This window comes from Oryctolagus cuniculus, unplaced genomic scaffold, assembly GCF_964237555.1.
Source record: "Oryctolagus cuniculus unplaced genomic scaffold, mOryCun1.1 SCAFFOLD_50, whole genome shotgun sequence".
NCBI lineage: Eukaryota > Metazoa > Chordata > Mammalia > Lagomorpha > Leporidae > Oryctolagus > Oryctolagus cuniculus.
Window position 1 is genome coordinate 743,136 of NW_027208298.1, and position 27,166 is coordinate 770,301.

The following is a 27,166-nucleotide window of genomic DNA, read 5'->3' on the forward strand; positions in this document are numbered from 1 at the left end:
GTGAGGACACTGGAAATCACTGACACCCCAAATTCATCACTACCACTATTTATCTCTCCAGCACCTGTGGCAGATCTGAGAGCACCACACATCTGCAGTGTCCCCCGCGCATACTCGGGGGTGATGTCAGGGATGGGTGAATCCAGAAGGGGCAGGTGTCCATGGCCTTGATGTAAGCATCTCTGCAGTTTGTGTGGATCCTGAGGGCTCCTGGTGCATCAGTGTTGGAAGAGATGTCTGTGCGCCTTGCAGCCTGGCCTGGGGCCGGCCTTGATACAAGCTCTGGGCCCTGTGCTGGGAGAGGGAGGCAGAGGTCTGAGGACAGAGCAGGCCAGGGGTTCCAGGCCATGGAGACTCAACTGGAACTCAGCTGGCAGAGGATGCCTCTCTGGGTGAGCTTGGGCATATGGGAGTAGCCCAGAGTGGCAGCAGCTCTGTAGCGAGGGGTGAGGAAGAGGGGGCTGGGGCAATGAGAGGAGCAGCTCCTGGCGCTGCATTGCCTGGGCATGCCAATGGTGGCTGGGGGCTGTGGGGAGCAACATCCTTCCTGTGTGCCTGTGGGATACACACAGCGACTGCTCCCTGGGGAACGGCAGATCTGTCTTCCATGCTGATCTCCCAGGTGGGGTCAGCACCTGTGAGCAGGAGCCAGTGGCCCTGGGCAGGGAACCAGAGCCCCTCTGCTGCTGTCAGGACGTTCTCAGGGACCACCACGACCACCACATGGCCCAGTGTGAGCTGCAGGGCTGTCTGTGGGGCCAGCACCAGGCCCTCAGCTCCCAGGCGAAGCTGCAGCTCTGTTCCCGCTTCCAAGACCACTGATTTCTTGCTGTAATCAAGAGAGATGGAATGGCTGCTGCACCCATGGACTTAAAGTAGAAAAAAAAAAACAGAACTAAATGCTTCCAAAAGACTTGAATAAATATTTCTGAAAAGAAGTTTCACAGTGAACAGGTATATGAATAAATGCTCATCATCACTAATCATCAGAGAGTTGCAAACTGATGCTATAAAGAGATATCACCACACACATGTTAGAAGAGTTATTAGAAAAAAACATAAAAAGGGGGCTGGCAATGTAGCATAGCAGGTAAAGCTACTGCCTGTGACACTGGTATTCTATATAGGTGATAGTTTCAGATCTGACTGCTCCACTGCTAATACACCTGCCTGCTAATGACCTGGGAAACCACAGAAGATGTTCCAAGTGCTTGAGCCCCTGAACACACATGGGAGAATTGAAAGAAGCTCCTGGCTCTTGGCTTTGGCTTGGTCCAGCCCTAGCTGTTGTGGCCATTAGGAGGAGTGAACCAGTGGATGGAAGATCTCTCTCTCTTAATCTCTCTCTCTCTCTCTCTCTCTCCCCCCTCCTCTCTCCTCTCTGTTTCTTTCTGTTTGTTCCTCCTCCCCAGTATAAATTTGACTTTCAAATAAATAAAATAAAAAGTTAAAAAACACAGAAGAAATAAATGTTACCAAGGATGAAGGTAGAAAGGTAAATTAGTATAAATATAATGAAAATTGTATGATGAGAAATAGAACCTTCATATTACCCAGCAGTCCCAGTGCTACCTGTAATTATATATCTAAAGGATTTAGAATTTGCATGTGAAAGAGACATCTGCACTCCCATGTTCATTGCAACAGTATGCAAAAGTTCCAAGTGTGGAATCAACCTAAGTGTCCATCAACAGATAAATGTATAAAGACAATGTGGTCTGTACATACAATGCAATATTATCCAATCCTAACAATAAGGAAAATCTTATTACTTGACAACATGGATGAGTCTTCAGGATATTTGGATGCATGAAATACATCAAACACACACAAAAAATAAATATATCCCCTCCTCACCCCTAGGTCTGGTGTCCAAAGTCAACTTCAGAAAGATAGCTTTTGGGGCTGTCGCTGTGGCATAGCTGGTAAAGCTGCCGCCTGTAGTGCCAGCATCCCATATGGATGCCGGTTAGAGTCCTGGCTCGCCACTTCCAATCAAGCTCTCTGCTATGGCCTGAGAAAGCAGTAGAAGATGTCCCAAGTCCTTGGGCCCCTGCACCCACCTGGGAGATCTAGAAGAATCTCCTGGCTTCTGGCTCCTGGCTTCTGATCGGAACAGCTCTAACCATTGTGGACATATGGGGAGTGAACCAGCTGATGGAAGACCTCTCTCTCTGTCTGCCTTTCTTTCTCTCTGTGTAACTCTGACTTTAATATAAATAAATATTTTTTGAAAAAAATAAATAGAGCTTTGTGATTAAAACACTAGGAAGTGGGAAACTCAGAACCTGTTAATCACAGCAGTCAAAATTAGGCAAGACCAAGGAGTTCAAGTGAACTGTCACAAATCATGAGATAACTCAGTGAACAACATGTTGTATACTTAAGAAAGTGTTGACATAGTAGACTTTTAAGTGTGGTCAACACAAGAAAAAATAAGGCAATGAAGTAAAGCTGAAACACAAAACAGTTGTATTATACCACTCAACATTGTGTACAGGTATCAAATCATTCTCTAGTAGACATACATCTACATAATTTAAAGTTATGAATTTCAAAATGAAAATACACATGTAGGACATTCTATTGTCTCTGAAAAGTGGGAGAAAATCGATATGACAACAGAAAATAAGTGATTGAGAACCAACACAGTTTCTTTCTGTTGTCATATTGAAATCACTGATGCTGAGAGCTTAGTGACTCAAGCATTCTCTATGTGGAGGGCATCAGGATGATGGGTGGGGAGCTCAGCTGTGGGGGAGGAGTAGGTGTGGAGGACAGAGTACTTCCTCTCTCTAGAATATGGCTTATTAACTTATTAATTTTTTTAATTTTTTTTTTGACAGGCAGAGTGGACAGTGAGAGAGAGAGACAGAGAGAAAGGTCTTCCTTTGCCGTTGGTTCACCCTCCAATGGCCACCGCAGCCGGCGTGCTGTGGCCGGTGCACCACGCTGATCCGATGGCAGGAGCCAGGTACTTATCCTGGTCTCCCATGGGGTGCAGGGCCCAAGCATTTGGGCCATCCTCCACTGCACTCCCTGGCCACAGCAGAGAGCTGGCCTGTAAGAGGGGCAACAGGGACAGAATCCGGCATCCTGACTGGGACTACAACCCTGTGTGCCAGCGCCACAAGGTGGAGGATTAGCCTAGTGAGCCACGAGCGCAGGGCTTATTAACTTATTAATAAGGAAGCCCATTTTTTTGGCAGCAGGATACCGTGGCCCTGGGAGTGACATTAGGCACGATAATGATGAACATTCCTGTGGTGTCCGAAGTCATCTGTGACTGATGTCAGCCCTTCACTTAATGTCTACAGCATCATGTGGGAAGATGCAGCTGGGTGTTTTGGTTATTCCAACACCAACTTTTTCTAACCCTGCCAAATTCCTCAAAGCTGTCTATTCACAAAACCCTTGGCCACTGTGCATACTATTTAACAGAGCTTCTGTACCAAGATGCTATGATTGCCAAAGCCTTGTTGGACTATGATGTAACCCTAAAGGCAAAGGAGGTAGACAAGTGCAAAACATGTTTTTCCAAAGGGTTTTCCCCCATAATGGAGGACAACAGGTGCAGAGCCTCCGGCAGGTGGATCCCCTGAGTTTCTGGATGAGACAAATGGGAAGCATTGAAAATACAGGGAACCCAGAGCAGCTCTGATTACAGGACACGCAGAGCCAGGTCTCAGCACTGTGTCTTGCTTTGAACTCTGCATTCTGCTTTTAGCTGTGCTCTGGTCTAGCTCACCAGACTGGCACACAGGTTCCTACAGGCAGAGGGCACACGTCAATACCTGGAGTCAGCTGTGCTCTACACAGAGCTCCACTGTCACTGCTGATTGATGAGCCCTCAGACCTGATCCAGCTCTGTGTCTCCTCCTCTCAGCTGAGACTTAAGGCTCTCACTATAGTTTGGGGAGACAGTGACATGTCATTGCCTCTGATTTTTCTCTACCTACTCCTGCAGGCTTTATCTAATTCACAGGACAGAATTGTTGAGAACTGCCATGAGTATCTGAAGCCAAGTGTCTTCAGAGATGGAGACCTAGTGCTGGGAGTGTTTTTTCCCCTGTACTACATGGACCCAGAAAGAGACATGATCCGGTTATCCTTTTTACTCAAGCCTGAGTATAACATGGTGGCATCTTGGTAAGTTCAAGGTGTGTGTATATGTGTTTTTTAAGTTTTATTTAAGGTACACATATTTCATTGCTTTCATATATACAGAATCAGGAATAATAATCCTTCCCTCCCTCCTCTGCCCTCACCCTTCTTCCTTTCCTATTCCTACTCCTAATTTTACAAATCTATTTTCAATTTACTTTTCCCTTATAAGATTAACCCTACAGTAAGCAAATAAGATGAGGGAAAAAACACTGTTCCTCAACAGTAATCCAAGGGCTGTAAATAGCCATCAAATTTCAAAATGTCAATTTCAATCTTATCCACTATATTTTAGATATTCTCTAGCTGTTAAGTGTTGTTATGCCTGCATTTGAGTATATGTTCATGTCTGCGTGTGTTCAACACCTCTTGCGAGTTCTGATAATTCTTCTAAGAATGGCAGAAACACAGTTCCATGAAAGCTAAGGTCCTCTCCTTTCTTTAACATTTCACTACCTTTCATTTCCATTTGCTTTCTGACTCCTTCAGAGACATAGGAGAGGCATCACAATTTTTGTGCCTACTCCATTGGCCAGGTCTCTGTAATTAAGCCCTGGGGTTCTGTTCTTGGAGTCAGTGAGATGGTTGGGACCTCAGGTCCCCTATTGCTAGCACCTGTGAAGAAAGCACACAGGAGTCCTAAGACTATGTCCTGAGGTCAATGTTGGGAGGGCCTTAGTCTAGGTAGCCACTGCCGACAAGGACAATACTCATTTTGCTTGTGACTTGAAGCCATGAGGCAGACCCGGTACCCTCACAGATCAATAATTAAATCCTACTACACTGGAGGCATTTGAACCCTGATCCTGAACATCAGAAGCAAGGGAAATAATTTCCCATACATAGTTAATGGCTTCTTCTCAAAATCTGATATTTTCTTCTCCAGAAACAATGCAGAAACTGTGTGAATTCTGAGCTTTGCATTAGTGGTGTGTCTGGTAACTCAGTCACTGCATTGGTGCTTAAGGAGGGGTTTAATAAAAGGCCTGTGTCTACACACCTTGTTGGTGCCAGCAGAGGAGTTTGCTTCTCAATTGCCCCAGAGATCCACATGCTCATGTGATAGGAGAGTTTTGCAGTGTGCAATTTGTTTAAATGATGTAAGTCTGTCCTTGTCAGTTCTTTCTCGTGTATAGCAACTACTACCTCCGCAGGTAGTGTTGTGCTAGTGAGAAAGTGGGGGTGCTGATCTTTGGGTCAGAATCACACCTTGTAATTACTTCTAACATGTACTGTTAAATACTTCCATTCTTTTTCAGTGTTTCACTTTGAGTTTCCTTACCTCTTTGTATTTTCTTCATTGCTAGTCCAAATGTGAAATGGCACATGTGATGGAAAATGTTTCATGCTTGTGGATTCTCTGCTTAGGTGGCAGCTGATTTCTGTTTGCATTCTGCCAGTGGTGGGGCTCTGTGTAGGGAAAGTAAGGACCTGCCTTGTTCATGAGTCCCAGAGGAGAGTTCTGTTTATGCCACAAGTTTAGAGGCCAAACTCTGTACTCTGCCTTATGTCCTCCAGCCCAAAACATGTCTGGCCACCCTCCCTGTGTGCTGAAGAGTGACAACCATCATGTGCTTGTTGTGTCCTAGAATGTTCTAGGCCTCAACGAAGGTAAGCCCTGTTATAGGCAGACAGACTCAGTTTCTCCTCAATTATGCTTCCATACCTAACAATATATCATGAATGTATTTCCCTATAACTGATGGATAGTGTTACTGTTTCCATGCCAACCAAGTTTTATTTTATGTTAATAATGCACACCTGTTTACTCAATGTGCATATTTAGGAAATCATTAATTGTGTGTGATTTTGAGTAATATATAATGATCATTTTTAGTTAATAAAGCTTGCATATTTTTTCTTACTTAGATAATTGGGCTAATGAATAGGACACGAGGTATGCCGTTTCATAAAACTTTCAGTGCTTAATGCTAAATACTTGCTTGTTAACTAGGAGACGTTCATCTCCCCTTCAACATCTAAATACCTGTTTTCAATGCATCCCCATCCCTCTGACCTTCCCTCCTGCACTGGATAACACTAATCCATCCTTGGTCTCTGTGGAGCTGTCTATTCTGGACATTTTCTGTAAACTGATTCATGTCTTTGTGATCTTTTTGACTGGGTTTTTGGCTGCATATTATTTTCACATTTTATCCATGGAAGAGCTTATAGCAGTGCATAGTATACTGTTATCATCATAATATCATAATATCTAAGTCTGCTTTTGAAATGAAGATCTTTCTGGTGGCTCATAGCAGGCAAGAAGTATTATTTGTTCCTCAATGTTCTGGGTATTATTTGTACCATTGGCATTTTCTATAATTTAAACAATCAGAAAAAAATTCCCAAGTGGAGCAACCATAAATATTCTTTTGCCTGCAGAAATTAGTTTCCAGATTTAATCTTACTTTATCATTGGTTCTTAAAAGTTGTCCTTTGTTTCTAAAATGTTTGATAAACATGCACTGTTATTCACTTTAGTTGCACCAAATGAATATTCTAAAACATGTATATGTCATAAACTGACACTATACTATATTGCATTCGTTATTATGTGAAATGGTTGCATCAAGATTTGTAAGTGGAATCAGAAGAAAATAATTCCTTTAAGAGATAGTAATGCCTCCAATTTGAGTTTTTCTTCTTAAAATTCCTGTTCTATTCTCAGTCTTTTGTGCTTTCATATGAACTTTAAGACTGTTTTTATTTTCTTTTTTTTTCCTTTATTTGAAAGTCAGAGTTATACAGAAAGAGGAGAGGCAGAGAGAGAGAGAGAGAGGTCTTCCATCCGATGGTTCACTTCCCAGATGGCCGCAATGGCAGGAGCTGCGCCGATCCAAAGCCGGGAGCCAGGAGCTTCCTCCAGGTCTCCCACATGGGTGCAGGAGCCCAAGGACCTGAGCCATCTTGCACTGCTTTCTTAGACCACAACAGAGAGCTGGATTGGGAGAGAAGCATTCAGGACTAGAACCGGCGCCCATGTGGGATGCCAGCGCCTCAGTGCCAGCCCCTGTTTTTCTAAATCTATAAATAATGTCACTAGAATTTTTTCTCTTTGTTTCTTTTTTTTTCTTCCTTTCTTTCTTGTTCCTCTTTTACTTTTTTCAGTCACTAGAATTTTAATAGGGATTGCAATGAATCTTTAGATACCATTTTAACACAGCTAATTGTTCTAATCCATGAACAAGAGACATCCTTCCGTTTTTTTGTGTGTGTGTCTGTAATGATGCCTCTCATAAATGTTTAATAAATTTCACTATTATTTTCATTCTAGATAACTTTACCTTTTCAGGTTAATTTATTCCTAAATATTTAATTTTTGAAGCTACTGTGAATACGATTTCTTTCTTTTTAAAATTATTATTTATTATTTTTATTTATTTTCATTTTCTTTGAAAGGCAGAGAAACAGAGACAGGAGAGAAAGTGATATCTTCCATATACTGGTTTACTTCTCAAATGCCAGCAATAGCCGGGCTGGGCCAGGCCACAGAAGAAGTTCAGAAGTCAATCCAGGATGGCAGAGACCCAAGTATTTGAGCTGTCACTGCTGTGTCCCAGCGTGTGCATTAGCAGGTAGCTGGAATCAGAAGCAGACCATAGCTCAAACACTGGCACTCTGCTATGGGTTGCAGGAATCCCAAGCAGTGTTTTATTTTTTTTTTCTCCTAAGTGAAAACCATTATTTTATTTATTTTTTTCCTGTTTTTTTTTTAACTTTTATTTAATGAATATAAATTTCCAAAGTACAGCTGATGGATTACAATGGCTTCCCCCCCATAACATCCCTCCCACCCACAACCCTCCCCTTTCCCACTCCCTTTCCCCTTCCAATCATATCAAGATTCATTTTCAATTCTCTTTATACACAGAAGATCAGTTTAGCATACATTAAGTAAAGATTTCAACAGTTTGCTCCCACACAGAAACATAAAGTGAAAAGTACTGTTTGAGTACTAGTTGTAGTATTAAATCTCAGTGTACAGCACATTAAGGACAAAGATCCTACATGAGGAGTAAGTGCACAGTGACTCCTGTTGTTGACTTAACAAATTGACACTCTTGTTTATGGCCTCAGTAATCACCCTAGGCTCTTGTCATGAGCTGCCAAGGCTATGGAAGCCCCCTGATTTCACTGACTGATCATATTTAGACAAGGCCATGGTCAAAGTGGAAGTTCTCTCCTCCCTTCAGAGAAAGGTACCTCCTTCTTTGATGACCCATTCTTTCCACTGGGATCTCACTTGCGGAGATCTTTCATTTAGGGTTTATTTTTTTGTTTTGTTTTGTTTTGTTTTTGTTTGTTTGTTTTTGTTTTTTTTTTGCCAGAGTGTCTTGGCTTTCCATGCCTAAAATACTCTCATGGGCTTTTCAGCCAGATACGGATGCTTTAAGGGCTGATTCTGAGGCCAGAGTGCTGTTTAGGACATCTGCCATTCTATGGGTCTGCTGTGTATCTCACTTCCCATGTTGGATCATTCCCTCCCTTTTTTACTCTATCAGCTAGTATTTGCAGACACTATTCTTGTTTATATGATCCCTTTGGTTCTTAGTCCTATCATTATGGTCAATTGTGAACAGAAATTGATCACTGGGACTAGTGAGATGGCATATGCACATGCCACCTCGATGGGATTGAATTCGAATCCCCTGGTATGTTTGTAACTGTACCGTTTGAGGTAAGTCAGCTTGAGCATGTCCTGAATTGCACATCTCTTCCCTCTCTTATTTCCAGTCTTACATTTAACAGTGATCACTTTTCAGTTAAGTTTCAGCACTTAAGAATAATTGTGTATTGATTACAGTATTCAACCAAAAGTATTAAGTAGAACAAACAAAAATACTAAGAGGGATAACATATCAAGTTGCTCATCCACAGTCAGGGTGAGGACTGATCAAGTCACCGTTTCTCAGAGTGTTCATTTCACTTTAACAGGTTTCCTTTTTGGTGCTCTGTTAGTTGTCACATGTATTCTTAGAGTTTATAGAAGGCATTAGACCTTCTGGTAAATGTTTTCCTAAGTTGTTATCTAACGGTTGAAATATTTTTTCAAAGAAACTATTTATTTATGGATTACAAACTTTATGCATTTTATAAATTTCAACTTTAGGAATGTAGTGATTCTGCCCACCATACACCCCCTCCCACCCATACTCCCACCCCTCCTCCTCTTCACTTCCCCATTCCCAGTTACATTCTCCACTAAGATCCATTTTCAATTAACTTTATACACAGAAGAGATTTATTTCTCGAATTCCATTTAATGAGATAATTATTGATATATTGAAATGTTGGTTTTTGTTTGTTGATTTTGTGCCTTGTGAATGTGCTGAATTGGTTTATCAATTCTAATAGATTATTGGTGGAGTAGTTTTTTTTTTTTTCTCGTGACATCTGCTAATATGGATATCTAACGTTTTTCTTTTCAATTCTGAAATTCTTTATTTCATTTTCATTCTCCTATTCTCTTTTTTTTTACTTTTTAATTTTTTAATTTTTTTTAACTTTTATTTAATGAATATAAATTTCCAAAGTACAGCTGATGGATTACAATGGCTTCCCCCCCAATAACGTCCCTCCCACCCGCAACCCTCCCCTTTCCTACTCCCTTTCCCCTTCCAATCATATCAAGATTCATTTTTGATTCTCTTTATATACAGAAGATCAGTTTAGCATACATTGAGTAAAGATTTCAACAGTTTGCTCCCACACAGAAACATAAAGTGAAAAATACTGTTTGAGTACTAGTTATAGCATTAAATCTCAATGTACAGCACACTAAGGCAAAGATCCTACATGAGGAGTAAGTGCACAGTGACTCCTGTTGTTGACTTAACAAATTGACACTCTTGTTTATGGCCTCAGTAATCACCCTAGGCTCTTGTCATGACCTGCCAAGGCTATGGAAGCCCTCTGAGTTCACTGACTCTGATCATATTTAGACAAGGCCATGGTCAAAGTGGAAGTTCTCTCCTCCCTTCAGAGAAAGGTACCTCCTTCTTTGATGACCCATTCTTTCCACTGGGATCTCATTCGTGGAGATCTTTCATTTACGTTCCCCCCCCCAGAGTGTCTTGGCTTTCCATGCCTAAAATACTCTCATGGGCATTTCAGCCGGTTCTGCATGCCTTAAGGGCTGATTCTGAGGCCAGAGTGCTGTTAGGACATTTGCCATTCTATGGGTCTGCTGTGTATCTCACTTCCCATGTTGGATCGTTCTCTCCCTTTTTTTCTATCAGCTAGTATTTGCAGACACTATTCTTGTTTATGTGATCCCTTTGGTTCTGAGTCCTATCATTACAATAAATTGTGAACAGAAATTGATCACTGGGACTAGTGAGATGGCATATGTACATGCCACATTGATGGGATTGAATTCGAATCCCCTGGTATGTTTGTAACTCTATTGTTTGAGGTAAGTCAGCTTGAGCATGTCCCAAATTGCACATCTCTTCCCTCTCTCATTCCCACTCTTATATTTAACAGCGATCACTTTTCAGTTAAGTTTCAGCACTTAAGAATAATTGTGTATTGATTACAGTATTCAACCAAAAATATTAAGTAGAACAAACAAAAAAAATACTAAGAGGGATAACATATTAAGCTGCTCATCAACAGTCATTGTGAGGACTGATCAAGTCACCATTTCTCATAGTGTTCATTTCACTTTAACAGGTTTCATTTTTGGTGCTCAGTTAGTTGTCACCTATCAAGGAGAACAAGTGGTATTTGTCCCTTTGGGATTGGCTTATTTCACCCAGACCAAGTGGGATTTATCTCTGGTATGCAGGGATGGTTTAATGTGTGTAAGACAATCAATGTGACACACCACATTAACAGATTGCAGAAGAAGAAAAACCATATGATTATCTCAGTAGATGCCGAGAAAGCATTTAATAAAATACAACACCCGTTGATGATGAAAACTCTAAGCAAACTGGGTATGGAAGGAGCATTCCTCAATACAATCAAAGCAATCTGTGAAAAACCCACAGCCAACATCCTATTGAATGGGGAAAAGTTGGAAGCATTGCCACTGAGATCTGGTACCAGACAGGGATGTCCACTCTCACCACTGCTATTCAATATAGTTCTGGAGGTTCTAGCAAGAGCTATTAGGCAAGAAAAAGAAATTAAAGGGATACAAATTGGGAAGGAAGAACTCAAAATATCCCTCTTTGCAGATGACATGATCCTTTATTTAGGGTTCCCAAAGAACTCTACTAAGAGATTATTGGAACTCATAGAAGATTTTGGCAAAGTAGCAGGGTATAAAATCAATGCACAAAAATCAACAGCCTTTGTATACACAGACAATGCCATGGCTGAGGAAGAACTTCTAAGATCAATCCCATTCACAATAGCTACAAAAACAATCAAATACCTTGGAATAAACTTAACACGGATGTTAAAGATCTCTACGATGAAAATTACAAAACCTTAAAGAAAGAAATAGAAGAGGATACCAAGAAATGGAAAAATCTTCCATGCTCATGGATTGGAAGAATCAATATCATCAAAATGTCCATTCTCCCAAAAGCAATTTATAAATTCAATGCAATACCAATCAAACTACCAAAGACCTTCTTCTGAGATCTGGAAAAAATGGTGCTGAAATTTATATGGAGGCACAAGAGACCTCGAATAGCTAAAGCAATCTTGTACAACAAAAACAAAGCCGGAGGCATCACAATACCAGATTTCAGGACATACTACAGGGCAGTAGTAATCAAAACAGCATGGTACTGGTACAGAAACAGATGGATAGAACAATGGAACAGAATTGAAACACCAGGAATCAACCCAAACATCTACAGCCAACTTATATTTGATCAAGGATCTAAAACTAATTCCTGGAGCAAGGACAGTCTATTCAATAAATGGTGCTGGGAAAACTGGATTTCCACGTGCAGAAGCATGAAGCAAGACCCCTACCTTACACCTTACACAAAAATCCACTCAACGTGGATTAAAGACTTTAATCTATGACCTGACACCATCAAGTTACTAGAGAACATTGGAGAAACCCTTCAAGATATTGGCACAGGCAAAGAATTTCTGGAAAAGACCCGGGAGGCACAGGCAGTCAAAGCCAAAATCAACTATTGGGATTGCATCAAATTGAGAAGTTTCTGTACTGCAAAAGAAACAGTCAGGAGAGTGAAGAGACAACTGACAGAATGGGAAAAAATATTTGCAAACTATGCAACAGATAAAGGGTTAATAACCAGAATCTACAAAGAGATCAAGAAACTCCACAAAAACAAAACCAACAACCCACTTAAGAGATGGGCCAAGGACCTCAATAGACATTTTTCAAAAGAGGAAATCCAAATGGCCAACAGGCACATGAAAAAATGTTCAAGGTCATTAGCAATCAGGGAATGCAAATCAAAACCACAATGAGGTTTCACCTCACCCCAGTTATAATGGCTCACATACAGAAATCTACCAACAATAGATGCTGGCGAGGATGTGGGGAAAAAGGGAAACTAACCCACTGTTGGTGGAAATGCAAACTGGAGAAGCCACTATGTAAGTCAGACAGGGGATTCCTCAAAAACCTGAAGATAACCCTACCGTTCGACCCAGCCATCCCACTCCTTGGAATTTACCCAAAGGAATTTAAATTGGCAAACAAAAAAGCGGTCTGCACCCTAATGTTTATTGCAGCTCAATTCACAATAGCTAAGACCTGGAACCAACCTAAATGCCCATCAACGGTAGACTGGATAAAGAAATTATGGGATATGTGCTCTGCAGAATACTATACCGCAGTAAGAAACAATGAAATCCAGCCATTTGCAACAAAATGGAGGAATCTGGAACACATCATGCTGAGTGAAATAAGCCAGTCCCAAAGGGACAAATACCATATGTTCTCCCTGATCGGTGACAACTGACTGAACACCAAAAAGGAAACCTGTTGAAGTGAAATGGACACTATGGGAAATGGTGACTTAATCAGCATTGCCCTGACTGTTAATGAACAACTTAATACATTATCCCTCTTAGTAGTTTTTTTTCTCTGCTCTACTTAATATGACTGGTTTAATTCTGTAATTAATACACAGTTATTCTTAAGTGTTGAAAAATAACTGAAATGTGATCCCTGTTAAACATAAGAGTGGGAATAAGAGAGGGAAGAGATGTATAATTTGGGACATGCTCAAGCTGACTTGCCCCAAATGGTAGAGTTAGAAACATACCAGGGGATTCCAATTCAATCCCATCAAGGTGGCGTGTACCAATGCCATCTCACTAGTCCAAGTGATCAATTTCAGTTCACAATTGATCATAATGAAAGGACTAAGAGTCAAAGGGAGCACATAAATAAGTCTAGTACCTGCTAACACTAACCGATAGAATAAATAAAGGGGAGAGTGATCCAACATGGGAAGTGAGATACTCAGCAGACTCATAGAATGGCAGATGTCCCAAATAGCACTCTGGCCTCAGAATCAGCCCTAAAGGCATTCAGATCTGGCTGAAAAGCCCATGAGAGTATTTCAGGCATGGAAAGCCAAGACACTCTGGCAAAAGATCTCTGTGAGTGAGATCCCAGTGGAAAGAACAGGTCTTCAAAGAAGGAAGTACCTTTCTCTGAAGGGAGGAGAGAACCTCCACTTTGACTATGGCCTTTTCTAAACAAGATAAGAATCGGAGAACTCAGAGGGCTTCCATAGCCTTGGAAACTCATGACTGGAGCATAGGGAGATTACTGATGCCATAGACAGGAGTGTCAATTGGTAAAGTCAGCAACAGGAGTCACTGTGCACTTACTCCTCATGTAGGATCTCTGTCCTTAATGTGCTGTGCATTGAGATTTAATGCTATAACGAGTACTCAAACAATATATTTCACTTTGTGCTTCTATGGGGGTGCAAACTGTTGAAATCTTTACATAATGCATACTAAACTGATCCTCTGCAAAAAAAAAAAAAAAGAAGAAGAAGAAATTATCAACTCCCAACTTGACTCTCACTGGGATTAAACATGACAATAGGTCTGATTTGATTTCATCATCATTTAAAAAAATCATCTATTATTTTTCACTTTATGTTTCTGTGTGGGAGCAAACTGTTGAAATCCTTACTTAATGTATACTAAGCTGATCTTCTGTATATTAAGATAATCAAAAATGAATCTTGATGTGAATGAACGGGGAGAGGGAGTGGGAAAGGGGAGGGTTGTGGGTGGGAGGGACGGTATGTGGGGAAAGCCATTGTAATCCATAAATCGTACTTTGGAAATTTATATTCATTAAATAAAAGTTAAAAAAGTGAAATTATATATTAGTATTAATCCCCACATTGAAACATAAGAATCAATGCAAACCTCCAGTCGCATATACGTTATTAAGAAGTGAGATTTTTCATATGAATGAAATTATGGATGAAATGTATAAATTAGAGAAAGTTCAGAGCAATTTTCAGGAATTCATATTTTTTCACAAAAAAAGGAAAAGAATGTTCAATGTGAAATGTTAAGAAAGTTCAGTGAAGAGGAGAAAGGACAACAAAGTGATATAATTTGAGTTCTTATTACTTAGAAGCCCTAAATCTATTATTTTTACTTGTTGAATTATAAATATAAATAATCACTATATTTAGTGATTATAAAGTGAGTTGAAAGTTTGTTGTTTAAAAGTACAAAAGAAAGAAATAAAGGAAGAGGCAGGAAGGGAAGTGTCATATTCTTAGAATTGTTTCTTTGAAATACACAAAATCACTTCTCTTCATATTAATAATAAAACAGGAAAAAGAAGAAATCCCAAATCAAATGCTTATTTTCAAAATAAATATAATTTTAAAATATTAATTTATTTATTTGAAAACCAGAGTTACACAGAGAGAAAAGGAGAGGCAGAGAGAGAGTGAGAGAGGTCTTCCAGCTGCTGGTTCACTCCTCAACTGGCTGCAAAGGCCAGAGCTGTGCTCAGCTGAATTCAGGAGACAGGAGATTCCTCTGGGTCTCCCACATGGGTGCCAGGGCCCAAGGACTTGGGTCATCCTCCACTGCCTTTGCAGGCCATAGCAGAGAGCTGGGTTGGAAGAGGAGCAGCTGGGACTTGAACTGGCACCCATATGGAATGTCAGCACTATAGGCAGCGGCTCCACTCACTACACCACAGTGCCGGCCTCCAAAGTAAATATATTTTTTTTTATTTTTTATTTTTATTTTTTAAAATTTTTTTTTGACAGGCAGAGTGGACAGTGAGTGTGAGAGACAGAGAGAAAGGTCTTCCTTTGCCATTGGTTCACCCTCCAAAGGCCACCGCAGCCTGTGTGCTGCGGCCGGTGCACTGCGCTGATCTGATGGCAGGAGCCAGGTACTTATCCTGGTCTCCCATGGGGTGCAGGGCCCAAGTACTTGGGCCATCCTCCACTGCACTCCCTGGCCACAGCTGAGAGCTGGCCTGGAAGAGGGGCAACCGGGATAGAATTCGGTGCCCCGACCGGGACTAGAACCCGGTGTGCTGGTGCCGCAAGGGGGAGGATTAGCCTAGTGAGCCGCGGTGCCGGCTTCAAAGTAAATATAATTTAATGACGCTTCTTTTACAAGATTTGATACATCAGAGCAGAAAATTGCAGAAATGGAACATGAAAAATTAATTCAGGTGAATGCGTTTAGAGGGGATAATATTTAAACAATTGGCAAATCAGTTGCATTTAAACTCTTTCAGAACTAACAGAAAACAAAAATTGCATCTTGATTTCTGTCTCTGAGTAAGATTCAGATTCCATATTGAGGTACATCAAGGCTTGTCTAAAAAGTTCATGAAGAGAAGTGTTTGCATAGGCAGTTTGCTTCTTTCCCACATCTGCACTGAAGAACTCACTCCTTTCCGTGAATCTGACCCTCTTCATAGGTGGTTGTGGAAGAACTACCAACATGTCCTGGCCTTTCACTTTGCCATCCAGGAGATCAATAAGAATCCCTGCTTATTACCAAACATGTCCCTGGGTTACCAATTCGACAATGGTTTTCCCAGTGATCAGTTCACCTTGTGGAGCACTCTGCACTGGCTCTCAGGACAGGGTATATTTGTCCCTAACTACAACTGCAAAAAACAAGACAAATCAGTCGCCATCATTGCAGGAACCACAGCAACATTTTCTGCTGAAATTGGAACCCTTTTGGAGCTCTACAAAACCCCACAGGTATGTGTGTTCTGAATTTCAGAGAAGAATGTTTAAGTTTTTCCTAACACCATTCTCTCATCTGTGTTGAAAAGGCAATGTAGAAACCAAGAATAAGAGAGGGAAGAGATGTGCAATTTGGGACATGCTCAAGCTGACTTACCTCAAACGGTAGAGTTAGAAACATACCAGGGGATTCCAATTCAATCCCATAGAGGTGGCATGTACCAATGCCATCTCACTAGTCCCAGTGATCAATTTCTGTTCACAATTGATCATAATGATAGGACTAAGAACCAAAGGGATCACATTAACAAGACTAGTGTCTGAAAATACTAGCTGATAGAATAAAAAAGGGAGAGAATGATCCAACATGGGAAGTGAGATACACAGCAGACCCATAGAATGGCAGATGTCCTAAACAGCACTCTGGCCTCAGAATCAGCCCTTAAAGCATCCGTATCTGGCTGAAATGCCCATGAGAGTATTTTAGGCATGGAAAGCCAAGACACTCTGGGGGAGGGGGGGAACGTAAATGAAAGATCTCCACGAATGAGATCCCAGTGGAAAGAATGGGTCATCAAAGAAGGAGGTACCTTTCTCTGAAGGGAGGAGAGAACTTCCACTTTGACCATGGCCTTGTCTAAATATGATCAGTCAGTGAAATCAGGGGGCTTCCATAGCCTTGGCAGCTCATGACAAGAGCCTAGGGTGATTACTGAGGCCATAAACAAGAGTGTCAATTTGTTAAGTCAACAACAGGAGTCACTGTGCACTTACTCCTCATGTAGGATCTTTGTCCTTAGTGTGCTGTACATTGAGATTTAATGCTATAACTAGTACTCAAACAGTATTTTTCACTTTATGTTTCTGTGTGGGAGCAAACTGTTGAAATCTTTACTTAATATATGCTAAGCTGATTTTCTGTATATAAAGAGAATCGAAGATGAACCTTGATGTGAATGAAAGGGGAGAGGGAGTGGGAAAGGGGAGGGTTGCGGGTGGGAGGGACGTTATGGGGGGGGAAGCCATTGTAATCCATAAGCTGTACTTTGGAAATTTATATTCATTAAATAAAAGTTAAAAAAAAGAAATCCAATACTAAAACCAAAAAAAAGAAGCCAAGAATATGTATCCCACCATGATTTTAAGTGGGAAAACCCTGGCCTGTGGAATTATTAACAGAAGGAAGGAGGTAGGAAGAAAGGGAAGGGGCAGTTTATGCTGAGGGTCTCCACTCAGATTCCTACCTAGGGCCAATATATCCATCCCTACCATTGGATTTATTGACTTCATTGTATTCACAGCTCAGTATTTCAAAGGAAATTTTCACGTCACCAAGAAGTGTACTGTCCAAGGTGGCATCCACAGGTGATAATGTAGATGTGGGTATTTAAAAACCTGGACATTTGCTTTTCCTTTGGGACATCACAGAGGACCATGCCTTCCCTAAGTTTGCTAAGAGTGTTCGAGGCTCAGTTCCAGTGAAATGGGTGTTCCTGGACTCCATCATCCAAACCTCCCTCACTCACCTGCACTGAAAGATTCCTTCAGAAGAATCTCACTGAGTGTTCTATTTACAATTCCTGACATCACAGATGGTTTTTCCTAACATTTTGGTTTGAGAGGCAGAAAGAGACATAACAGAGGTCTTCCATTCATTGGTACACTCACTAATGTGCTGGGAGTCTGGCAATTGTAGGCCCCGGGTATAGGAATTCTGTTCAGGTCTTCCATGAGGGTTAACTATTTCAATTAATCAAGACATTACAGCTGCCTCCCAGGATCTGCATTAGCAAATCAGTGATTTATGTAAGACCCAGTACACACCATCAGCAATACAGGCACATTACTGCCAAAAAAAAAAAAAAAAAGACTTCAGTCACATAAGAGGATTCTAAGCTGGAAAAAATATTTCACCAAAAATCAGAGTGAGTAATTGTGATTTTCATGACAAGTTATGTGATGTTGTGAAAAGAAATGAAATCCAGTGTATCAGGAGATCCATACAAACTTTGTCATGGTTTACATGCCACATGGGTTCTATCCCACATTTGGGTGAGAGAGAGCAGGATATTATCTTGGTGGTATTGCATTCAGAATTGATGCCTTCCCAGTTTGCACTGCAGGACATGAAGAGAAAATAGGGATATGACACATTTTCATGCTATCACCTTTCTTCCAAAGGCTAAGGGCATGAGAAGCATGGTGTTCTCTGTGTGCAGAATAACAGAATTCAGCTATCTCTAGAGCAATCTTTCTTTTTACCCAGTAACATTCTCCTCAAAGGCCTCCCTTGGAGAGAATATCTCAGCCTTACCCCAACAAAGATAATTCACAGTCATGACTACTTTGGCTTTCAGATCACCTATGGCCCTTTTGATCCTCTGCTAAGTGATAAAGACCAGTTTCCCTCACTCTATCAGATGGCCACCAGTGACAGCACTGTGGTCCATGGAATGATCTCCTTGTTGCTGCATTTTGGCTGGACTTGGGTGGCGCTCTTTGTATCTGATGATATGAAAGGAGAGCAGTTCCTTCGGTACTTTGAGGCAGAGATGGTAAAGAAAGGTCTCTGTGTGGCCTTCACACAAAAGCTCCCTGCCACTAAGAGACTGTATGCCTCCACTGATATCACTTTCATGACTGGGATCAGCCTTTCTTCTGCAAATGTGCACATACTCTATGGTGAAGTAAGGAGCCTCATCAATGTGGACTTTGAAGGAGGATACTTTTTAACCGTGGGCAAGGTGTGGATCATGGTAGCAAAGTGGAACATCATTGTGCATGAGACATAGCGTGTACTGCACTCTTTCCATGGAGGCTTCTCATTTTCACCACACAAGGGGGAAATCCCAGGCCTCAAACATTTTCTCAAGACAGTGGACCCTTCCCACTACCCAGAAGATTTTTACTTCACTAAACTCTGGTTTCACATTTTCACCTGCCTACCTTCTGGGTCGCTATGTGGAGAAATAGGAGACTGCCCACCAAACACTTCCTTAGAGTTTTCCCCAGGAGACATCGACATAATGACTCTATCTGACTCTAGCTATTTCATCTACAATGCTGTGTATGCAGTGGCCCATGCCCTCCATAAGATGTTTCTAGAGAAAGTAGAAATGGGATCTCCAGGAGATGCAGCTCAACCTAAGCTTCTCCCTTGGCAGGTAAACCTCCTCCAGAACAGGACAGGCATGAAGCCCTAATATATTTTCACTTTTTTTTTACTGAAGTAGAACTCCATGGTTTTTGTCATATACTGCCAGATAAGGTTTAAAAAGTTAATCAAATTCTCAACTAAGTTTCTATAGGAGAGCTGAGTGGAGAGAAACCCACATGGTATCAATTTTAAGCATTAGTGAGATATAAAATTCTAAGTATAGATAATTTAACACATATAACTCATGTGTTTGTCTTATTTTGGATCTACAAGGACTGCTAGAAATCTTCAATTTTAGAAAAATGTATATCTTTAAAAAACTAGACTTATGTCAAATTTTAAAAGCATTAATATTCTGACTTTTAAGTTTACTTTGTTGAACCCTAGAAGAAGCTCAGGTAAGAACACAACTGGTTACCATCATTAAAATTATCCTTTAGCACACCCATCCATGACAGACCCATGTTTAAGTGCAAAGCTTACCTTCCCTAAAGCCCCAACTAAACCTCCTTCCTGGTCATGGATACAGCAGAGTGCATGCCTAAGCCAGCTAATATAATTTACTGTTTGTATTAAATCACTTCCCATCATTTCTTCAGGCAATGATTGAATAGTTCCCCTCACATGAACCCATGACATGGTGACCACCCAAACCCAACTAAGTCTCTCCTAAGAAGAATCCCTGAGGATTATGAGCCTGAGAAGTGACTGCTTAGTGCATGTACACCACTCAATAACCTGTAACTTGAATTCCATTTCTTGGATTTCTTCAATCTCATTGTCTTCACAATCTAGTATTGAAGTGTTGTGTACTTTTGTGGCCATCATAGTGTCTTCCTTATTCTGTTTCTTGAACTGGTGCATTTGTTGATCATCATTTGTGGAGATACTAGTTGGTTTCTGTGATTTATCACTGTGGTGGCTTTCATCTTTGGACTATGTGTGGATTAATGGAATGTCTGCTTTCAGGGCATCCCTAGAGCTTTGTGGTAGATATGTCCAGGAAGCTCTTTACAGTGCTCCAGGGTGAGGTTTGTATCTGAGGTGACACACCCAGGTTTGGCATAGTAAATCTCTATCTCTTTCTCTTTTTTTTTTTTTTTTTTTGATCAGATAGGTTTGTTTATGTCTGTTGGTGTAGACTCAGCTGAGCTCCTCTACTCAAGGGAGACCAGTTACGGGGTGCTAGCTCCAGTGTGTATATTATTTGTTTGCTCTGCCATAAGGACCACACAGAGGATCTGTGCAGTCCACAGTGTAAGCTCAGATTCTCCAGCAATGTCCCTGGCCAGCTCACCAGGGAGCCCTGATCATATGGCACCTCCAGCAGTGAGTGCCCAAAGTCTCAGCCACAGGCTGAGTCCTCTTATATGTTTGTCTTGTTTTGGATCAACAGGGACTGCTGGAAATCTTCAGTTTTAGAAAAATGTGTATCTAAAAAAAATAGGCTTATGTCAAATTTTAAAAGCATTAATAATGTGACTTTTAAGATTACTTTGTTGAACTCTAGAAGAAGCTCAGGTAAGAACACAACACAATCCTGCACACAAGCCTCCCACAGTCACAAGCACTCAGCCCCCTGTCCTCACCAGACTCAGGAGTCTCTGCTTGGCTGTTTGCTGGTGCAGCTGTTATGTATGTCCAAGGTTATGCCTGTTCTCTATCAGCTTGTTACAGGACACAGTTGCAGGGTAATTGGAGAGAGAAAACATGCCCCCTACTTTGTTTATTTTCCTGTAGTTTGTCAGGTACACTATCCCCCATGGGACTCCAAGCTGGATTCCCTCTAAGCTCTTCCTGCAGCTTTTCACCAGTGGCTTGGTCTCCAGCGGATTGGTCTCACCTCACTCTCCAACACTGGTGCAGAGGCTCTCAGCTGCTGGGGTCCTGAGTTGTGCATGTCCTTACCCTCCACATAGGTCCCTCCAATTTGTGTAGAATTTCCTCTGCTGTTTTCTTCCTAACACTTCCCTGAGCCTGCAGTCCTTCTACTTTTTCTTAAACTATGTTCTCCTAGACTACAGCAGCCATCACCCTCCCTTCTCCACCATTTTAATCCCATCTCTAGCACCTAAACTTGAATGCTGTACATCTTACAATTATGTTTGTCCTCTAGCTTCACCCACTCCTGAAGAAAATCCAGTTTAGGAACAGTGCTGGAAGTGACATATCTTTCCATGAAACAAGGCACGATGTGGTACAATATGATATCCAGAATATTGTGAATTTTCCTGTGGGTCTTGGGTTGATGGTCAACATTGGAAAGTTTTTCTCTAAGAGTTCACGTGATCCAGCCTTGGTTATCAATGAAGACATGATAGAATGGCCTATTGCGTTTAAAGAGGTATGAATCCCTTTCAATACCACAGGCCTACATAGAGGTCTGAGTAGAATCTTGGGAGTAGATTAATTATGAAGCCTTTATGTAAGCATCAGAGTCTCAGTTCACATCATGGTTTCCAAATACATGGTAATACTTATATATGTAGCTAATCCTTACATGTTCTTATATATACATATATATATAATCCTTATTATATATATATTATAATCCTTATAATATATACATAATCCTTACATATTATATATATAGGTAATCCTATATATATATATATATATATATATATAAATATATGTAGGTTATCCTGTATATAGGTAATATATATTATTGTATTCTTATATATAGAGAGAGGTAATCCTTATATAGTCTTAGGTAATGCATGTTGAATGAATGTGCAACTTGGAATAATCTACTGATTTATTTTTAATTTTTTAAAAATTTTATTTATTTGAGAGGTAGAGTTATAGACAGTGAGAGGGAGAGACAGAGAGAAATGTCTTCCATCCAGTGGTTCACTCCCCAAATGGCTGCAATGGCCGTGCTGTGCTGATCTGAAGCCAGGAGCCAGGTGCTTCCATCCAGTCTCCCATATGGGTAAAGGGGTCCAAGGACTTGGGCCATCTTCTACTGCTTTCCCAGGCCACATCAGAGAGCTGTATTGGAAGAAGAACAGCCAGGACTAGAACTAGTGACCATAGGGGATGCCGGTACCAAAGGTGGAGGATTAACCTAATGTGCCACAGCACCAGCCCCTGATTTATTTTTTTAATTCGAGCACATACATTTTGTAGATGTTTAGTGAATAGAATGAAGGCTATAAATGAAAAGAAATAGAGAGATTAGTGTATAGACACATAAATCCTAAATATATCTATATATTCTGAAGACCTTAATCACATATGGTGAGGGTCTTTATGTTGTGATGCATGATGAACACAGTGGATTATGGGTTGACTTATCATTCGCCTCTTTGTAGATAGCATTTCCTTTTTTCATTTCACATGCTACTCAGTCTTCCACAATTTATTCTACATAACATCTTGAGATATTGACAATAATTTGTCATGTTTCCAAAATATGATATTTTCTGCATGACCAAATATAACAACAATGCATTGCACCCAAGTGATGTGTTTATCTCTAAAATTAATGGCCTGCCTGAATGGAAAATATCAGAAATGTACTAAACACAATTATTGTTTCGTAACACATTCTAAACATTTCTATGTTGACCTGAATTTTTCATAGTTACTCTCAGTGGTGTGCCTCCGTATCATGTCTTTTGTTTCTTTTATCTGTGATATAAAATATTCTAATCAACTAAGTATGAGTTCATGGTCAATTTTTTCTCAGACATTCTAGTTTTCAGAATCATTGCCACATAGAAACCCACATTAAACATATTTTGGATATAGTAGTTCAATAAGATATAAATGGCAGAGGATGTTAGCGGGTGATGTGTGAAATAAAAGTGATTAACTGCATTTGTAATATTTGCTACATGTTGATAAAGTACAATATGACCACAGAAGCTCCACATTAGCTGCCTAGGTAATGATGACTTGGCAGGCATAAGAGGAGACACAGTGGTGACCTTCAACTGAAGGTCACATTTTCTGTTGTGAGGGGTTAAGCATTGAAATTCTATCAATGTGGCCAATAATCAAGATGAATGTTTCTACTTTTTCCTTTCAGACTCCTCAATCTGTGTGTAGCCAGAGCTGTGGCCCAGGATTCAGGAAAGTGCCACAGGAAGGAAGACCTGTCTGCTGCTATACTTGCACTTTTTGCACAGACAGAGACATTTCCAATCAGACAGGTAGAAACCGTATCCATTTCTACTGATATTTCCACTGTCATAATTATACTACTCAGCCAAAAAAAGGAATGAAATCAGGCCGGTGCCGCGGCTCACTAGGCTAATCCTCCACCTAGCAGCGCCAGCACACTGGGTTCTAGTCCCGGTTGGGGCACCGGATTCTGTCCCGGTTGCCCCTCTTCCAGGCCAGCTCTCTGCTGTGGCCAGGGAGTGCAGTGGAGGATGGCCCAGGTGCTTGGGCCCTGCACCCCATGGGAGACCAGGAAAAGCACCTGGCTCCTGGCTCCTGCCATCGGATCAGCGCGGTGCGCCGGCCGCAGTGCGCTGGCTGCAGTGGCCATTGGAGGGTGAACCAATGGCAAAGGAAGACCTTTCTCTCTGTCTCTCTCTCTCACTGTCCACTCTGCCTGTCAAAAAAAAAAAAAAAAGGAATGAAATCCTGCCATTTGCAACAACAGTGATGCAACTGGAAGCCATTATGCTCAGTGAAATAATCCAGTCCCCAAAAGATAAATATCATCATATGTTTTCTCTGATATTTAGTAGTTAATATAGACTACAAAAAAGCATTGCTTAAGAATGAAACTGACATCTTAGGATTTCATTATGTTTTTAGCTCTTTTTTATACCCCTGTGGAACAGTGTGCTGTTTCTACATTTTACTTCTTGAATATTATGGCTAATGGTGCATTAAGTCTGTGGTTATAAAGCAACTGAATTTGTATTATTGTAAAAATTAAAACAAGAAAGGAAGGAAGGAAGGAGGAGTATTCTGGGAGGGAAGGGAGGAGGGAAGTATGGTTACCATCTTAGAGTCGTTTCTATAAAATATATGAAATCTGTTCTCTTTACATTGATAAAAATTTAAAATAAGAATAAATAACCCAAAGTGAATTGTGATTGGGAATGTGATGGGAGAGAGAGTGGGAGGTGGGGGATGGGAGGGTTGCAGGTGAGAGGGAGTAGTTATAGGGGGAAAAAGCCACTGTAATCCAAAAGTTGTACTTTGGAAATTTATATTTATTAATTAAAAGTTAAAAAAAAAACAAAAACAAAATAAAAAATGAAAAAACCAACAATATTTGTAATGAGATTGTAGTGAACCATTGCTATGAATACAAACATTCACTTGTTATCTCCATACATCCATTTTATGATTGCTATGTCTACCACATTATGTGTAGACCGGTTTTTGGTGGCGCTCATCCTTTTGGGCTTAATTGTGCTATTGATTTGACAAGACATCTTATTTTACCCTCCAATTCTGAGAGAGGCAGTCCTAATCTGAGCTCTTCCAATGGGCTGTGCTTAAATCTAGACAATACATGTAAAAGCATCACCATCAAGCTTAGTTATGCTTCCTTAGATGAGCAAATCCATGTATTTTCATGCATAAATGCAATGTACAGGGACGGTGCAAGTTGATACAGAAATGTTTTATTACTCTTGAACCATATTTAGCATTATGCAGTGTGAAATATGAAGACAATATATAATCATAAAGGATGCAGATTGGCATCATTAAAAAGGGTCTTTGCACAAGATAAATATTTAAGGAATTACCTATGAAAGCCAAATATATCAAATTATGTAAAGTAGACATACACTAATTAGAAAATGCTTCCATTATTCAAAATACTGAGCAGATAATACTTTTTAAAAGATTTATTTTATTTATTTGAAAGACAGAGTTACAGGGTCAAGTAGAGACAGAGAAAGAAGTCTTACATCTGCTGGTTCACTCCCCAGATGGCTGCAATGGCCAGAGCTGCACTGACCTGAAGCCAGGGGCCAGGAGTTTCTACCAGGTCTCCCATGGCAGGTGTGGGGCCCAAGGACTTGGGTCATCTTCTACTGCTACCCCAGACCATAGCAGAGAGCTGGATCAAGGGGCAGCTGGGACTGGAACCGGCACCTGTATGGGGTGCTGGCCAGGGCATTAACTTGCTGAGCCACATCACCGGCCCAAAAATAGTTTTTATTGCTCAAAAATAATAATTCAATGACCATTAATGCAGCAGTAGAAAGCACTTAATTTTTCACACTTCAGAGAAAGAATAGATTTATCAGGTATAAAGATTATAACAAATAATTTATCAGAGTGATGTGCAACACCCACTAAGTATATGAAACAAGAAACAAAAATAAATTACCATCATATGGGAATTCGTAGCTCATCACATAGGTGCTTGTGTGTGTCCAGATTGTCTCTGAGACAAAAGCTAGGAGCACCTACTGATTCTAGGAAGAGAGCATTCTCCCTGGATTGGGAATGCAGAGTTACCCTAGTGCATCTTGGTATATGATAGAGGCAGTTTGTTCTCAAAGTGGCAGTGCAAAAGTGACGCCTTTCCTGGACAGAAAAAGGCAGCAATTAAGTATCAATCCTGAGTCTCTCTTTTTCCTCAGATGCAGAGCAGTGCACCCCATGTGCAGATCACGAGTAACCAAACATGGAGAGAAACCACTGCCTCCCCAAGCTGGTGACCTTCTTAGCCTTTGAGGAATCCCTGGGGATGGCTCTGGCCTGCATGGCTCTGTGCTTCTCAGTACTCACAGCTGTGGTCCTTTGGGTCTTTGTGAAGCACCGAGACACTCCCATCATCAAGGCCAATAAGAGGACCCTCAGCTACATCCTGCTCATTGCCCTCCTCCTGTGCTTCCTCTGCTCCTTACTCTTCCTTGGCCGTCCCAACACAGCCACCTGCCTCCTGCAACAAATAGCATTTGGACTTGTGTTCACAGTGGCTGTTTCCACTGTGCTGGCCAAGACCATCACTGTGATTCTGGCCTTCAAGTTTACAAAACCTGGAAGAACTATCAGGCAACTGCTGGTATCAGGAGCTTCTAACTCCCTCATTCCCATCTGCTTCCTGATCCAACTGGCTGTCTGTGGCATCTGGCTGGGAATCTCTCCTCCCTTCACTGAGTTAGATGCACACTCTGAGCATGGCCACATCATCCTGGTGTGCAACAAGGGCTCAGTGACTGCCTTCTACTGTGTCCTGGGCTACCTGGGCTCCTTGGCCCTGGCGAGCTTCACCTTGGCTTTCCTAGCCAGGAACCTGCCTGACACATTCAATGAAGCCAAGTTCCTGACCTTCAGCATGCTGGTGTTCTGCAGTGTCTGGGTGACCTTCCTGCCTGTCTACCACAGCACCAAGGGGAAGGTCATGGTGGCTGTGGAGGTCTTCTCCATCTTTGCCTCCAGTGCAGGGCTCCTGGGCTGCATCTTCCTCCCCAAGTGCTACATTATTCTCATAAGGCCTGAAAAGAATTCTTTGAAAGACTTAAAGAAAAGAGCAAGTTCTAAGGGATTCTGAAGATTTCCACTTGCTTTGCTGTCACATATTCAGAGTTTAGGACCGATAATCCAGACTGAAGTGGCATTTAAGATATATGAAGGAAATGAAATTGATTTTTCCTTTAAATACAACTGGTGGGTTGTGTGTTTAGCCTAGTGATCTGAGAGAATGGCATCAGTTTCTGGCTCTGGTTTTTGCTCCTGACCTGGGCTACTGATTCCTAGGGCC

At 41.1% G+C, this 27,166-nt stretch overlaps 1 pseudogene; it reads left to right on the forward strand.

Moving 5' to 3' along the window:
• LOC127486272 (vomeronasal type-2 receptor 116-like) overlaps positions 1 to 26,956 on the forward strand; it is a 36,180-nt pseudogene extending 9,224 nt beyond the window's left edge.
• The last annotated feature ends 210 nt before the right edge of the window (positions 26,957 to 27,166 follow it).